Source organism: Polypterus senegalus, chromosome 5, assembly GCF_016835505.1.
Source record: "Polypterus senegalus isolate Bchr_013 chromosome 5, ASM1683550v1, whole genome shotgun sequence".
Lineage (NCBI taxonomy): Eukaryota > Metazoa > Chordata > Cladistia > Polypteriformes > Polypteridae > Polypterus > Polypterus senegalus.
In genome coordinates, this window is record NC_053158.1 from 12210343 (window position 1) to 12228988 (window position 18646).

Below are 18646 nucleotides of genomic sequence, written 5' to 3' on the forward strand. Positions count from 1 at the left end.
AATCATTTTGCTGTTTTGTTATGCGGGTACTTGTACCACACTGAAGTTTCATGTGACCGAAGTTACCACACATATCATGTTTGGTTCATTGTTATCACTATTGCTTGATTCGACTGATGGTTTAGTTTCGGTTTTGTTGAAAACTGGCTTTAAAGCTTTTACTTTACACGCCATTGCATTTTTTAGTTGAAGGCTCCATCCTGCTCATGAATTTTGAGTGGCAGAACACATAAAAAAATTCATGATTTGTTTGCATATTTAATATTATTTCATCCAGAAGATGGTACGAGAATACCGTCCTGAGCACTATGTGGGCTTAAAACTGTATATGTGATCCAAACTATTACTTGGGGTTTACCATTTTTACATAGAATTCCAAGCTTGAGTGATGCTCGAGGTTAACATCAAGGAGGCTAAAAAAAAGATTAGGCTTCTGACAACCCTTAAAGTATCACATATATCATCATGTTGTTAATTTCCTCACATCTAAAACATGTCTGCCCTTGATGATGCCATTAAAACTTTTCTTTTATGCAGTACAACTCTCCAGACTTTCCAGACAAATGACACTGGGCCATTCTAGTTTCTCCATTAACCCATACTTGACATGTTAGGTTTTTGATGAAAAGTTTCACTTAAAAACTCCACAGATTAATTTTGCAAGCTTTAGTGTCCTGGAAGATCATCGTTTATCTAATACCAGGCATAAACAGTGCAATTTTTAGAAGTTTTGCAGTTAAGTAGCTACTCACACTGCACGATAAACTCACTAGTTGTATATGAGCTCAAACTGTACAGGCTGTTCGGTTAAATTGTCATGTCACGACGTGGGTGCTCAGGATATGCCTATGTAGTACATGACCCTGATGGACAGTACCCATTAACATTTAGCAATAAAGCTTTAGCCATTCAGAAAAAAAATATGGCCACAAGCTTCTCAAAATGTCAAAATTTAAAAAGAGCTGTGTTTGCTGACTGTGCTCTGAAACCGCAATGAAAAGAAAAGGCGTAACTGGACACAGGGATGATGGGAAAGGCACGGACAATGCTGTCCGTCCATTTGTCAGACAGAATTAGAGGTATGTCATCTATGTAATTTACCATTGTGTGTTTGTTTTTCGAGTTTTCCGGTAAATGTTTCCTAAATTACTTTTGTCATTGGCAGTTTAGCTGCCTGTGTGTTGCTGAATGATAGTTTAGGTCACTGCACAATGAACTGCAGGAAGTTTGATGGCAACATCAGAAAATTGGCTTGTGAAACTGCTTACACCATATAACGGTCAATTGAAATTTCTGACATGACAGACATTCTTCTGATTGTACGATGCAATCGGGCAGTGCAGCACCTCCCATACTCTATGTGAAATGGCAGCTGATGAAGCTGAAATTTGGGCCAGCTAGGAAAATCAGTTGGTGACTGCATATCGGGCTTAAAATCACACAGTGTATGCCCGGCAATGCCAACATTTGGTCTACGGCAAGTTTAAACTCTGGACAGGTCAGTTACACTGTACACTCTATTCACACACCTATTAGGTGAATACTGAGTCAGAAATTAATGAAATACATATTTTGGAATTTAAGAGGAAGTCAGGAAGCCTTTCTGTAGTACTGAGTTCAAGAAGCCACCTTTAGAAGTCTCTGGATAAGACTGATTATCGAATTTCTTATATTATTATATTTCTTGAGAAAATAGAAATAAGTGGAGGAAAAACTTACATCTACACAGATACAATCTTCAAACTCCGCCTAGATAATAACCAGGCGGGCATCCAAACTCTAGTAGCCATGAGAAAAACTGGCGGCACCATGCTGCCAATTTACAAAATGTCTTCTTACAAATAAGGATGGCAGAAAGAAACCTTTATCATATTTTTTTATAAATGTTGTGTTAAGGTTTAACTCATCTGTCAATTAATGTCTTAAGCCAGCCTGATTAATGCAAGAAATCTAAAACTAAGATTCTAAAGAATAAATAGTCATTTACCTGTCTAACGGTGCTACTAATGATGAGCAGACCCAGCTGAATTTGTTCACCAGATTGGCGAAAATGCAGAAATCTTTAAGAACTTTGCCAAACTCTGAGAAATGCATTTGGTCATTAAGACCAAAAGAAGCGTTTGTTAAGGTTTTGTTACATAAGAGTAAATGAGTAAGAGATGCATTTTTGCAGTACCTAAACCCATATATTTATATCTCATACCTACTTAATCCAGGTCAGGGGTACAGAAATCTGGAATCAATCCCATGTGCAAGCTAGGAAATGCCCCTGGACACAGGGTAGCAGTCCATGATGAGGCACACCAGAGGTGGACTGGCCATTAGGGCATTTGGGCAACGCCTGGTGGGCCGCGGACTCTGGTCTGGTCATGGGCTGGCCGTTTCATGAAATAAATTTTATGTACTGGTTCCTATTTGACATTAAAATTAATTTTCTAAACTACCAAACATTATCTGTCCGATACTGTGATTTAAATAGTCTTATATAATATACCGTATTACATCATCAAGTTGGTTTAGTTGTCAGTACACAACGTTGCAGGGAAAAATTTGGTCAAAACTGCCTTTTGCCGATTTCTGTTTCAATACCACTACATTTTGGTTAGCATATACATTATTGCAATTTATTTTATCTCATATCTAGTATTTAAATTCTTCGGTACTAATAATTAGATTATGTTTTATGCATTTTATTTTTCTCTGCTCGTCGGCGTGAGCGATAATTAGTGGTTTTCAGGTGTGATTATTAGTTAAATAACGCTATAAAGCACAGGACAGGAATTTTTCCTATTAGGACAGAAAATTTATGGTTTATCATTAAGTTAATGGAACATTTCAATCACGTGAGTCTTTCATTATAACCTCGGATATAATTTATTCCATTGTAAATGAGCAGGTACTAGCCTACTAGGATACTGGCACTTGGACGTAACATTGACATTAGACATGTACTCTAATAACGTGTAAGCCGTGTTACTAAATTTTTACTTTTCATTAAATTTTATTTCTAAGAATGTCGTCAAATTTTAGGTTATGTCTAAACAATAGTGTACAGATTAATTTTGGCAACAGTTTAGATTGCAAGTAGTGAGCCACGTACTCATCACAAATTTTAAGAAAATTACAATGGGCCGAGTGGGTCGACCTCGTCACCTCACTTGTTGAAGGATGCTGATCCAGTTTTGAGACCCAGTTCCACTCCTGAGGCACACACACATACTATGGTCAAATGACCTAACCTGCATGTCTTTGTGGAAGAGGGAGGAAATCTAGAGCACCCTTGGGCGGAGTGGTGGCTCTGAGGCTAAGGATCTGCGTTGGTATCCTGAAGGTTGCCAGTTCGAATCCCCGTCACTGCCAAAAGAGATCCTACTCTGCTGGGCCCTTGAGCAAGGCCCTTAACCTGCAATTGCTCCAGGGGCGCTGTACAATGGCTCACCCTGTGCTCTGATACCAAAGGGTATGCGAAAACTAACTAATTCCTAATACAAGGAATTGTATAAGGCGAAATAAGGAACAAAAAATATATATATATATATATATATACTAACTCCACACAGACAGAGAGAAGAGAGCAGTGGCATTGCGGTGTTCACCATTTGTTCATATTGTTTTTCGTTAATGCAAAATATTTCCAAATTAAATAATCAATCATTTCCTATCAGACCTGAAACTAAAGGCTACTGTGTTATTCTTTTATTCAGCATTACAAAACTAATACTATAAATGTGCAAAAAATATCCCTCCTTATTATAGGCATAATTAGAATTATCTTTATTGTTTAGCTTGCATGAATTATAAAGCAGTTTGAGGGTAAACAAATATTTGTGCTAAAAGTGATAGAATAATTCCCTTATCTGCACGTTAGTTAAGCAAAGCATGGAAAACAGATAGCATGTTAGTGCAATGGATCTATCTGTGGTTTTTAAGCCAGAAGCATGTGCTGTTTTTAGCTATTCTGTTGTTTATTGCTGTTAAATTAGGCAGAGCAGGAGTTTTTTTTTTAAGGTGGAACCCTTTGCAGAAGCAGAAATTTACATCAAGTGTAGGAACTCGTCAGTGGTCTTCATTTGCAAGACGGTGATAGGCTACAGTATATGCATAATATTTACTGATTGTTAATTGAGTGTTAACTTTAAACTGTTATGTGAATCCTGACAGTGGGATGGTAAATCTTATACTAAATTTCTAAATTAGAAATGTGTACACAGAGTTGGGAAGAAATCATCTTGAAATATTATCAAAAACTTAAATCAGAGTGGATAAATTTGAATGTTCCCATTTTTTTAAGGGTTGCATTGACAGCATGACGAGTAGGTTAACCAGATTTCCTTGTCCCCAACTACAAATTCTAAGTGTTCTTAAGCTAGTGTGTCCTAGATCTGCCATAGGGTCTCCTCCAAGGGGGATGTGCCTGGGGAGCCACCGGGTGTGGTGGGGGCATTTTTGCAACTTGCCCAAACTACCTGAACTGGTTCCTCTATCTTCTGGAGGGAGGAACAGCAATCTCTTGTGAATCTCTGAGCTCCAGCCAAGTCACACTGCGAAGGAATCTCATTTGTGCCACCTGTTCTCACAGTCTCATTCTTTTAGTCATTACCCACAGCTCATGACCATAGGTGAGAACCATGTTGTAGATCAATAGATGAATCGAGATTTTGTCTTTAGAGGTAGCAGTACAGCACCTGCAGAACCATTGCTCCAGTCCTCTTGTCGATCTCACATTCCCTTCTTCCGTCTCTCCTAAACAAGAGTCCAAGATACTTCCTCCAATATTGGCAAAGGTCGCCCATCACACCTAGAGAAAGCAATCCACTCTTTTACTTCTTGGGATTGATAAAAATGTATCTAATCTAATTTTCCAAGAGAGAACTATTACCTCAGACCTTGAGGTGCAAGCCCTTAACCCTGCCCCTACACACTCAACATCACTCAAATGTATCAGTTACTTTTTATTATTAACGAGTGGTATTACCTGGAAATAGAGTAAATTTTTAAATATTTGATATTTTGCCTTCCATGTAACCTAAGCATTCATCCCATTCTTTGTTATCCTTGTCTGTCTCAACCTCTCTTGCCGGAACCTTTCTCTATCAATCACGCTACCACACACTCTGTCATTTCGAAGTGCATTGCTCGGTTCATGTCCACCTTTTTAACTACCAGCAATGATAGATGGGCCTCCATTACGTGAAACAAAAATGTCATTTGTATCGTTTCGAATACTTCCATATTTTAAAGGTGACTCAGTACGCTTGTGTGTCTCAACCTCTCCTACCCAGTTCTTTCACTCTCAATCGCACTCCCGTAAAAGCCTGCTTCTCAGACTTTGTCACTTCGAAGTGAATTGCTCGGATCCAGTCCATCTTTGCTAAATACAAGGAAAGGCAGACGGGCCTCAATTATTTAAAGATGACTTTATATCCTTGTGCATCTCAGACTCTCTGGCCTGGTGTAGTCTCTTTCGGTCGCACTCCCGTAAAGCCTGCTTCTCAGACTCTGTCATTTCAAAGTGAATTGCTTGGCTCCAGTCTGCCTTTTTGACTACCAGCAATGGTTGATGGGCCTCCATTACGTGGCATGAAAACGTTATTCGTATCATTTCGAATACTTCCATATTTTGAAGGTGACTCTGTATCCATGTGTGTGTCAACCTGCCTTGCCTAGCGGTTCCTCTCGATCACATTAGACAGTGCAATTGACCAAAGCCAAGCGGACCAATTAGATTACTTGGAGAGGCTGGACACTTACACAGGCATGAGTGTTATTATATATAGTAGCTTGACTATTGTTATGTTTTTATTACACCTATGGACCAAAGCCAATTGCTTTTAATTAAACGTGGGTTTTGCACTGTTTGTGCTATGCCAAGGTTACTTACCTATGCCGAAAACCCACTTAATGTTTTCCAGTATTATTCTGGCGGCGTCCGTACTTTCTGTTCTGTTGCAACTTTCTTTATGGCTTTAATGCAACTAAATTCAAGTGAGGCCAGAACAATATAGAAAGATGAAAACAGCCTTTCACCAGTCAAGGTCAAAGGCATGCATGACAAATTCACTGCAGTGCCGGGTTGTCCAGCATACACAAATTATAAAGCAATCTGCATTTAAATTATAAACCAACTGGCCTATTTCCAACTGCATTTTAAGAATGAAAATTGCCTAATTACAATCAATGACAGATCAATTTTTTAACTATATTATAAATCGCCCTTGTTAGTGTTAGTGTGAGTCATGGAAAGAAAAAATACATTTAAAACTGAAACAAAAAGTTAGAGAGATTGTCAGGAACCAAAGTGTATTCATTTTGGTCAGCTTGCTTTGATGCTATTGTCTACGAAATGAAAATGGTATGTTGGAATCGTTGAAGTTAAATTCTAGTTATTTAGCATCCATTAAAAATTATTTTTACAGCTTCTTGAAAATCTCACAGTTACAAGTGTAAAGTAAGAAGAAATAGGAAAACCCTAAAAGGATTGTGGTTCATCCTAGCACCGTGTTTAATACAAACCAAAAGAAAATAGTGAACATAAAGCCCAAAGAAAGAAATCGGACGTCTATCATCCTACACTGCCTAGGCTTTCCTAAAACTCTCTTTTTGGTTTCAGGTGTCCCCTTCAGTAGCTCCATTATTGTTAAAAGCAGGATCGTCAGTCTTTAAATGGGTCCTCGGGGTGTAAGCAGAGGGACCTTCTGGTAAAACATTTTGTTGGACTAATTCATAAGTTAATAGATTAAAAAGTTTTAGCCATTTGCGGCTGCGCATTTTCACAAATATTTGTAACAAAGGTGTTATCTTACCCAAGCCTGGTAGATGCCCATTATGTGCACGTGAAAATCAAATGAAATGCAAACAGGAAAAGTTTAGCACTCAATTAACTCATTAAAAATGGTTTGATAAAGAAATTCAGTCTACTAGTGGTGTGAGGGACCTGTTTGTTGGACCATTGAGAACTCTAAAGATGACAAAAGTTTGAGATCTTGGCATTCAGTACAACGTCAGTCGGTAGAAGTAAACATTTCCAATCAGTTAATAAGACAGCATTCGTTATCTTATTTTGACTGCTTAATTTCTTCTCTAATTCAATCTATCCATTCATACTTTTCTTCCAGACATTTAAGCACCATCAATTTCCAGCTGTATCTAACAATATGTACCGCATATACTCTTGTTTAAGTTCTCCTGCGGATAAGTCAGGGCTGGATTTTACCGTATAATTTCTGGTATTTTATCATGTCGGTCGTATAAGTCGAATGCAGAAAACTCCCATTATTGGTCCAAGAGATTATAATATGCTAAGGCCCACTTGAGAGAGTAACCACAGAGCACACGGCCTTTTTTCTGTATTGTGCCTACATGACCGGACAGTAATACCCAAACTATTCTGAAGCGACATTTGTACTGTTTTGTGTTTTTTGTATCTCACACCCTCATACACCTTTATCTACGATGGAGTGTTCGATCGGAAGAAACTATGAAACTGGTTTTAAGTTAAAAGTTGTTGCAGTGGAGAAAGAAATTGGTAACTGCGCAGCTGCAACAAAATTCAATGTGTCTGAGAAACTGATGTGAGATTGGAGGAGGCAAAAAGATGTAAAAAAAAATGTAAGGGTCGTATTTTTGAACAGGCATATAAGTCGGGTTCTGATTTTATGATTCATTTTTTGGGTTTCAAGACCCCAACTTATACACAAGTATATACGGTAATCAAATTGTTGAGAACATTGATAATATTTTAAAGTGTCGAGAAATTCCACTCTCCAGGACTATTTTAAAAAATATATCTTTATATTCACCCTATGATCCTTTTAAGAGTTCTCAGTTAGTAATGAGCAGATTCCAAATTTTCCTTAATTTGCTTTAAAGATGCAATGATGTAGAAATATTCACCTGCCTTAATACAATGAACTTCCCTTTAAAGCACTTGTAGTTCAAACCAGACCTAAAATGTCACACATTTGATTAATACATTTTACTAAACACGTTTGAACAGAAAGGTTTCATTCAATAAAAGAAAACACAAGATAGAATGAAAAGGATTGGGAACCAGTTGGTACCCCATTTAAAGCAGGATGAAAATGGAAAGGGTAAACGTGGTGGACGTAGGGAGTCTGCTGAAGCCTCTGGTTCTCTTCCAGCTTTGTTAATTCTGTTGAGGAACTTTGCTGATTGGTTCCGAGTGAAGTTGATTTTATTAATAATATATCTAATAATAATAATATTAATAATATATCCAATCAATCAGTCAATAAATAAATAAATTCTAGTGCACCATTGGTCCATGATTGAACCTTTGGCTAAATGTTCTCTAACAGCACCTCCTGGAGAGGATGGAAGGGATTTTTTCATGATGGCATCCAATTTTCCCATCATCCTCTTTTCCACAACAGCATGCAGTATATCCAGGGTTAGCCGGACACATTGGAATTACCTAGCAATGTTGTTCTTTAAGTAACATGGGGTAGAAAAGGCAGGTTCTCCTGATTGATATTGTCAAGGCAGCAGGCGAAAGAGGAGAGGCAGTTAGTGGCCGTTGTTTCCCAGTCACTTACGCTAATGACCCTGCAGATATGCTCCTTTTTCACATATATGTGACAATTCTTACTCTTTTAGTATTAACGTGAAACCTTCCGACTGTTAAGCTGCAAAGGTGTTTTCAATAAGTAAAGAAGTTTATTCAAGTGAATAGCGGTATGGTTATAAAATGGGTAAATGCTGAGAGAGGAGATGATAATTTATTTGAGGGTGGATTAGCAAGCTACGCTTTCTCCTACAGTACATAATTGATTTTAAAGTTATTGACGATTCTACAAAAGAATAGTTGCCATAAAAATGAACAAGTTTAATACAAACTAAATTAAAAACACCTGAAATTCATCATTTTTTTCTAAGTATATGTAGATTAAATTAGATTAGATTTAGATAAACTTTGTTACTCCTGTGGGGAAATTTAGATGCATACATCAGCAGAAGCATACAAAAAACAAGGATATAGACTCACAGGACAAATAATACAGGCAATCAATCAATAAATAAATAAAAATAAACTTAACGAGTACATCGAGTGGAAGCATTGAATTGCCTGATAGCATCTACATTGGAGAAAAAGCAGAAATAATAAGAAAGGCTAGAATGAGGAGATAAAATATGTCAGTATTTTTAAATGATTTGTCTACTGTCACTGGATTTTGTATTGAGCTTTAAATTTAAAGCAATACCCGTGTATGGGTGTTTATTAATCAGAACCCATTTAAAACACTCTATTATATGTATGTCTGTGCTCAACTGTAAATAAGATGGTACATATAATCAATATAGCTCTTCTCTCTTCAAATGACTGTTGACAAAATACCTGCCTGAGGCATTGATAAATTGTCTGTCATAATAGGAGGAGGAAATGTAGCATGCATGAGCAAGCATATATGACATATACCCTTCTGTAAAAAAAGCCCACCTTGCATCTCAGCAGAAACATCAAGTAATGAGGAACTCTGAAGTATAAAATGTGAGAAAAGTTCACATTATGAACTTTTTATTAGAAAGTAATCTTTTCAAATTGAAAAACAAGGTAAATATTAGAATATCTGGATCAAAATGAAACGCTTCAAAAGCCTGTTGGCCTTATATTCAGACATGCAGATTAATATCACTTGACACAATTGCTACACCTACAGTCATACATTTGATTTTTTTTAAAATATCATCCTTGTTTTTTTGCTGTCAGCTTAAAGGACGTTTTTCTAGGTTTGCTTGAGTTTGCGTATTTCCCTTTCAGTTTTTGGGAGCACTGAAGCCCTTCCTAGTACCAGCGCCTATTCTATTCACCTCATTTCTTATAAATGAAACTGTTGAGTTTTTATGGCTTCTAATATACTATTATCTACTACCCTACTCTTTCGTAATTGTATTTCATGTGCGTATAATTCTTTGTGTGAAGAAAACTTTTCAGCAATTTTCAGTCGTAGCCTTCATTTACATAATGTTAATGTGTCGGAGGCGGTCGGTGGATGTGCCCTAGACTGTCAGCTACGTAATGTGACATACTCAGTGAATCACTCCAACTAGTCTGAGGTTTTCTGAGCGAATGTGCTGTGTTTGCAGGTGACTTTGTTCGCCAGATATTTTCTGAGGCAAGTGTGACACCACAGAGTTGTACACTGAACTTTCATCCATGCGAACTGTTAGATTGCTGCCCAATTCTGATAGATTTGCATGCCCATGCATTAAAAAAATAACTTGAAGTATATTAATTTTAGGTTACGTTAGCTAACTATAATGAGAATATTATGAGTACTGCCACTGGATATCTAACATTAATCTCTATACTCTGTCTCTCGCGCAGCATGCATAATTAGCCATGTGCCGAACAATCAGTCAAAACAAGCCTTAAAGGAGCTTTCCCCCTACCCGTCAGAATCAGAATGAGACCCTTATATTGTCTTGATGAAAGAAAAAAGTGTGAAGTGTCTGCACAGGTAGATTGGAAACAAAAATTATGTTTCAGCTGCACCCGGAGCCGCGACTTCAAGTAATGAAATAAGCAAGTCCCATGGTAATGGTTTGTGGCATGGCTGAATGCCTCAAGATAGGAATGCCGTGACCACAATGATACATATATACAATTTATTGCTTGTTTCTGGCCATTGTTTTATTTTGTTTGTGGTAATTATCCTGTCTATATCTTTTGTTGTTTTAGTCTCAATGTTTAGCACTTCTGCCTTAAAGCTCAGATCACATTTTTGGTCACAATAATCAGTCGAGCACAGTTAGCATAAGCTTCTCTAGCCACTTGGGACACTTAAAAGACAGTTGGATCATCAAAAATAGTTCAGTTCCTCCTTGACTTCAATGCATTTGTCAGAGTTCGGTGAAGTTCTCAAACATTTCTGTGAATTCTGCAGGGTTCGCTAATTACTTTCTACAACTCAAAACCAATTTTGTCTTTATATAAATTTCGATTATAAATTTTATATATTTTCTGTACAAAAAAAACACATCATAATGTACATTACTGGATTTTATCGACAGAAAAACTCAGTATGTGTGACTCTTTGAGTTTCATCTCTAATGCATTTTTATGTGTGCGATCGCCAAGATTGTCATTGTAATCGGCAAAGTGGGCATTGATCTCTAGAGCAATCACAACTCACATCTGAACACTCAACAAAATGTTTACACGTAACAAGGGAAGTTTCTTCATTAGTGATCTTTATTTAAATACTAAATCACTGGCAGTTGCATAGCATACACAATTATTGAGGGAAAATGCTCCCAGAAAGGAACTAAACACACTTCTCTGTGGTTCAATCGCACAAATTTCACTGGCAGTGAAACTCCACTTGTTTCAGAGATTTCACAGCAAATTCGTTTTTGCGCAAATCATTGTACTTATCACTATTGTTGTGTGGCACCAATGCACCTTCCACGTTCTCTGCTCATAATTTTTAAGTGATAGAGACCAGAAAGAGTGGAGTTAGAGTTGGTATAGGTTGGTCCAGGTTGGCATTTTCCTGGCTGGAGGCAGAAGAGTAACATTTATGGTGCAACTTTAAAATCTATTTCCCAATTTTCCTGTTAAGTCATACCATATTCAAACATACAACCCATTATGAAGTGTAGCCTCTTTTTATATTGTGGTGGTCATTAAGGAACAAATTCATAGTTTATTACAATTGCCATCTAAAAATCGTAAATCCAAAACGAAAAATAGATACTGGCATGCACCAAATAACACTAGGAAGACGGTTAGGATGAGACAGGATGTTTTTAGGACCCTTCAGTAATGAACTTATTAAGCTATTGTGCCCAGTTTCCCACAGAGATTTTCTGCTTTTTGTTTTTTTTCGCTAACAGCTCCTGATGTATCAGTGTCTCAACATTTTTCTCCGCACTCATTGCCTGACACATTTCTAAAAATAAAAAGGTGATGAGGAAGCCACAGCACTATCTAAAAGGCACTTTTGTTAATATATGTTATCCATATTTGATATTTAAGCCAGTTACAGTTTAGTGACACAGTTGCTCTTGCAAATAACAATGATATTAGCTGACCAGATCATTCAAATTCCTCTGGTTAATCACTAGTCATCACTTACTTGTCCATACTGCATCAAAAAAAATATTTTCAGGATTACAATGGTGTCAGAGGTGGGATATCTTTGTTAAAGAACACCATATTTGTGGAAGATTTTAAATTATTCACCAATTATGTTGCAGTGACACCACTACCCTGAAGGTAACGATGATGCTAGGCAGTTAAAGTGCAAAAGTTCATTGTTATTTTGAGCACTTTGGCCACATGTGTGTGTCCAGAAAACACCAGAATGAATGTGTTTCACTTTAATTTAATTTATGACCTCAATTATATGTTTCAGTGAGTGAAAGAACTGCAATTAAACCATTCTTATATACAACTCAGAAAGAAGAATAGGGGATATAGTGTAACATATTGTTGTGTTATTCTAATGTTGTGTAGAAATTGACCATACTTAATAGGGAAAGCTCTTTTGGGAGAAACACACATCTGAAAATCTGAAAATGAAAAATGAGTTGCTTTTTATATATCTGTCTCATTTTCATGCAAGTTTTTGATACTTTAAAAAAAGGAAAGAAATGTTCGCTCATTATGCTTTGCACTGTATTAATAAAATTTACTGCTGTTTGAAAGTACTTAGGAAGCTACTAATCCCAATTATATGATTTTTAAAATATCTGGCAAATGTTTAGATATTTGAAGGGGTATCTGCATACCGCAATTATTAGAAATTTAAAAGTAAGCTTAGAGGTCTACAAAATGGTGATTGCTTGGACAAATCAAAATTATGTGTTTAATAGGAACAGAATGAGATCAAGTAGGTGCTCAACAAGTAAGCAAATGCACAAGATCTTATTTTAAAAATACCAAGGCGGACAAATATTTGCAGATGTGGTGCCCTGATTTCTTGCTGACCTTTTCCTTCCCTTTCCTGTGTTAATTCTGTGGTGATTATTTTCAAGCAAGGGCTTTATTGAAAAGCTGTTTGTCAAATCAGAAAAAAAGGTTGGAAATAACTTCACAAAAGAAAATGTTAGGAGTGAAATGAAAAGTGGTTTCCATGCATTTGTTGCTATCAGCACTATTGGATTTGTAAGATATTCCCGTATTTCCAAGTGACCTTCAGTTTATAAACAAAAAAAAAAGAAAAGCTGAGATGACAAATAAAGTGTCACCCTTTTTGTAAATTATTATTGTTTCTTGATCCCTAGCTTTTTGCTTGACTTTGAATATAGAAAATGACAAGTTTTGTATTAGACTTTTAACTATTGTTCCAAATATTCAGTCAAATGTATAAACTTTTCAATAAAAACAGTGAGAAGACACTGCCATTCTCTCTGGATTCCTCACAGAGAAAAGAAAAAAAAGACACTGGGAATGCTGTGGGAAACATGTTGAGAAGGATTGGCCAATTGGGGAACATCCCACAGGAGGCTGGACATTGAATTAGCCAATAGGGAAACTCCACACAGGGGCCCAGAGAAGGAACTCCCTGCAAGAGGCTGTGCTACTTACACTCACTTAGCATATAAATCAGAACACCCGAACTCCCTGTTTATTAATCATGTGATTACCTAATCAGCCAATCATGTGGCAGCACTGGTCAGAAGCTTCAGTCAGTGTTCACACCAAGCACAGAATGGGGAAAAAATGTGATTTGAGTGATTTCGACCGTGACTTGACTGCTGGTGCCAGACGGGCTTCTTTGAGTATTTCAGTATCTGCTAATCTCCTGTGATTATCACATCAACAGTCTTTAAAGTTGACTTTGAAAAGGAAAAACCGTCCAGTGAGTGGCAGTTCCTTGAACAGAAACGCCTTATTGATAAGCAAGATCAGAGGAGAATTGCTGACAGAAAGGCTGTGATAACTCAGATAACCACTCTGTACATCTGTACTGAGCAGAAAAACACTCCGGAATGCACAACACATCGGACCTTGACGCGGATGGGCGACAACAGCAGAAGAACACAGAGGGCTCCACTCCTGTCAGCCAAGAGCAGAGGGATGAAGCTGCAGTGGGCACAGGCTCACCAAAACTGATTACTTGAGGACTGGAAGAACTTAGCCTGGTTGGACAAATCTCAATTTTTGCTGAGGAACACAGAATTTGACGTCAAGAGCATGAATCGATGCATCCTACCCGCCTTGTGTCAACAGTCCAGGCTGGCGGTGGAGATGTGATGGTGTGGGGAAGGTTTTTCTTGGCCTGTTAATACCAATTGATCATTGTTTTATGCCGAGGCCTATTTTTGTATTGTTGTTGACCAGGTACAACCTCTTCATGGCCAGAAATTACCAAGCTTCAATTGGCTACATCCTGCAATATAATGCACTACATCACAATGCAGCAGTCATGTCAAAGTGGTTTCAAGAACATGACAATGAGTCTGGTGTTCTTCAGTGGCCTTCACAGTCACCAATCTGAATCCAACAGATCACCTTTGAGATGTGGTAGAGCAAGAGAGAGATGCACAGTATGAATGTGCTGAACTTGTGTGATGCAATCATGTCAGCATGGATCAGAACCTCAAAGGAGTGTTTCCAACATCTTGTGGAATCCATGCTATAAAGAACGGAGGCTGTTTTGAGAGCAAAAGGAGATCTTACCCCATTTTGGCATAGTGGTCCTAAGTGATGTACGTTAGGGCTTTGTGCTGTCCAGGTGTTGCTCATATAAAAAAGGATTTACAGAGCTTTCTAACATATCCTTTAGAACACTTTCAAAATGTCCGCTATACTTTTTCATCATGTGCTTGTAAAAAAAAAAAAAAAAAGAGAAGGAACTTTCAGGAACAAAATAGTTTTCTGTAGTTTTTTAGTTTTCTCTATTTTCAACTTCAATTACCCTGGAATGTAAATAAAATGTTTTCTCAGATCGAAACTGTGCATTTGACAGCTTTATATCTGTACATGTCACAAAGACGTGTCTCACATTTGTCTCCTTACTTTATTACACTCAAGTTGTCTTTCCCTTTTTATTGCATTTATCCAAAGTGGTATTGTTTTACATTAAAAAGATATTTTGTAGTAAATTAACTGGAAACATTTATTCATTAAGCAACTAGTTTCACATGAATGATGGACTATCTGCAGCGTTTGAAAAATTAACCTTTTACTATTTATTTCAGTTCAAGTGTAACAGCTTGACAAGATAAAAACATCAACTTTGCCTTTCCAACTAATTCCTGCTTAAATTCTCTCCTTGCAGCAAAAGCTTCACTTTCTTATTTTATCCATGCACTGTTTTCCACGGGCATTTAATGTAAAACATGTTCAATAAAAGACACTTGCCTGAATCATTAGACATTGTACACTGTCTAGGAAAAGTATTCACCCCATTGGAAGATCTCACATTTTATTCTTATACAACATCAAATCAAATTAAGTTAAATGAAATCAAATCAAACCAAATTCAATTTAATTTGTCACATAGAAGTTCTACGTACAGTACAATACACAGTGAAATGCTTCATTGCTTGGCTCCAATGACTGTGCGTTGAGACGAATATAAAAGAGACAATAATAATACATAACTGTATAAATTCAAAACTTGTTAAAAGAATTATAAATATGTAGTAAATTAAACTAACTAATCAGTAATACTAATACCTAAATAGGTGGCTTAAATAACTTAATGTGAGAGGGTTAACAACACGGCAGCATGTATTTCTAGACACTTTCCTTATTTAACATGAGGAAGGACTGTTTACTCAAGCGCCACCTCAGTTTTCACTGAATTGGACTTAAGGCAGCCATAGTGACTATGCTGAATCCCAGTGGATCTGATTTGGCTTTATTGGCATCGATCACCAGGAATAGACTCTTTATTGTTATGGAGAAAACAAATCTCTGCAATGTGGTTTGAATTAAATACAAAATATAAAATCAAAATCAGAATCACTTTCATATTGCTGTATTTGAATAGACAGAGAAACAGAAAAGCATAGTATAAGATAGATAGACAGATAGTAGATAGATAAGAAAGGCACTATATAATAGATAGATAGAAAGGCACTATAAAATAGATTAATGATAGATAGATAGATAGATAGATAGATAGATAGATAGATAGATAGATAGATAGATAGATAGATAGATAGATAGATAGATGTTGTAAGAGATGGCTAACAGCTTAAACAGGCTAGGACGCCCCTGCAATGGAAGGATGGGAGAAGGCAGATTTTCAAGGACACTGCCTCTCCCAAAACGCTAAATGACAGCTCCTCTGGAGTGCAACGGTGCCCCAGACTCTTGCAGGGCATCTTGAGACTTTGAGTTTGGTTTCTTAGCCCCTTTGGGTACAGTGGCAGCCGCCAGGAGGAGCTGTGAGAGGACCGGAGGAGCCATGCATCATCCATAGCCCAGAAGATACTTCCAGACTGATTAAAGAACTTTAATTCACCGTCTGACCCGGAACTCCTGGCAAGTCACGTGGACGGAAGAGTAGAAGCACGTCCGGGTCAAGGACTAGTTAAAGGACTTTTGGAGACCCAGCAGGTGAGCCGGAGTTGGGAGGTAGAGGACAGAGCTTGCTGGGAGGTGTGGAGGAGAGATTTTGAGAATGAAATATTATTGTGTTCATTTGTTTATTGTGGTGGAGGTGCTTTGGGAACTATTTATTTAAAGAGAAGAAATTAAACAACTTATTGGTGTTTTTAAAACGTGCTGTCAGTGTCTGTGTGTCAGGTTAAATGCTGTTATAGCGCCATCTAGTATTAGATAGATAGACAGATATGAAAGGCACTATAAAATAGATAGATAGATAGATAGATACTTTATTAATCCCAAGGGGAAATTCACATTATTGGATTAGCATTATTATTATTGGGTTAGTATTATGTTTGGATCATTATCTTGTTGTAGGGTAAAGCACCGTCCAATGAGTTTGGAAGCATTTACTGGAACTTTTATTCTTCTGGCCAATGCATCTGGAGTTGACTTTGGTACTCCATCATCCTGAATTAAATCAAACAGGATGCAAAATGAATATACATACATATTTGTACAGCATGTTCTCTTAGTCCGTTCCTATCATTACCTCTGGGAAGGTGTTCAGTGCATAGGGCTGGATGGCAGAGCTGAGACACTCACTTCCATTGTATGCTCCTCTGTGTTTATTTATTTTTTTCTCAAAAACCTCATTAAAACTTTAAATTCCCGACTCTATGACTCCCTTAGCAAAAACAAAGAAAAATAAACTTAAGAACAAGTCAGTGAAGGGAACTTTCTTCATTCTCTTCAGCAGTAGTCTTGTAGTAACTATCCATCCATTCCAACCGGCTATATCCTGACTACAGGGTCATGGGGGTCTGCTGGAGCCAATCCCAGCCAACACAGGGATCAAGACAGGGAACAATCCCTGGGCAGAGCGCCAGCTCACCGCAGGGCGCGCACACACACAGAGCACAATTTAATTCACCTAACCTGCAAGTCTTTGGACTGTGGGAGGAAACCCACAGAGATACGGGGAGAACATGCAAACTCCACGCAGGGAGGACCCGGGAAGCGAACCCAGGTCTCCTTACTGCAAGGAAGCAGCGCTACCACTGCGCCACCATGCCGCCTGTAGTAACTATACTCTCTGATATCCCTCTTTCACAGGATGAACAATCATGAGAGGGTCTGTCTTTCGTTCCAGGGCCAAAAGAACTTGGACAGTCCCCAAGTCCAAATCTATCTTAACCGATTTTACCACACGATTTGTCTCCCAGTACACTCTGCTTGGGATTAATGAAGTTGATGGTTTCAGAGACAGGATCACTCTCCTTCTCAGTGCTGATTTCTTGTGCAGAGATTCTGAAGCCCAGTGGCTGGACCTTTTTAGATTAGGTTTAGGTTTAGATTGACAACAAATGTGTATTTGAAAATCACCAATAATAAGTACTTTTATTCATAGGAGAGCTTAATATCGGCCAAGAGATCAGAAAACTCAGAAATGAACGCATCAAAGAGGAAGAGTTACACACTTTGAAAAGCTGCAGTTGGAAACTACTAAACAGACCCCTTGTAAGGCTCAGACACAGAAACAAACTTTTAAAAACAGTGGCAATGTCCACCTCCATGATGAGACAATTGAAGAGCGTAAAAAAATAACCTGTGGTACCAAGTCAGTAAAATAAAATGAGTGACCATAAGAAATCCAGGTCTTGGAGATGAAAAAGAAGTCCAGTTTCTTTGAGGTAATAAAGTCTTGCAGGATAAGAGTTTTATTAGTCATTGATCCCACGTTAAGGAGAGCAACTTTGATAGACGAGCTTGGTTGAAACTGCAAAGATTAGCAGCGTCCACTCCCCTAGAACACAAAGAGAAAGAAGATGCCTCCTTGAGATGGGGAAATTAAATCCATTTTTTCAGCTGTTGAGCGCCAGGTCCAGCATCCTGTAGAGGAGAAGATGGATCAAAGACGACTCTCAAGCATCAAGAATCCAAGACCGACATCAAGAGCATCAGGGGAACTCAGCTCACTCGTACAGGTGAACACCGCCGTCCAGGCAAAGAGGTCAGGAGATATAAAACAAGGGTGAAGGATCAAATACAGACCCATCAGAAGAAGAAAATGGAGAGGATACCATGCTAGAAAGATATTAACTAAGGACACACAGTCGT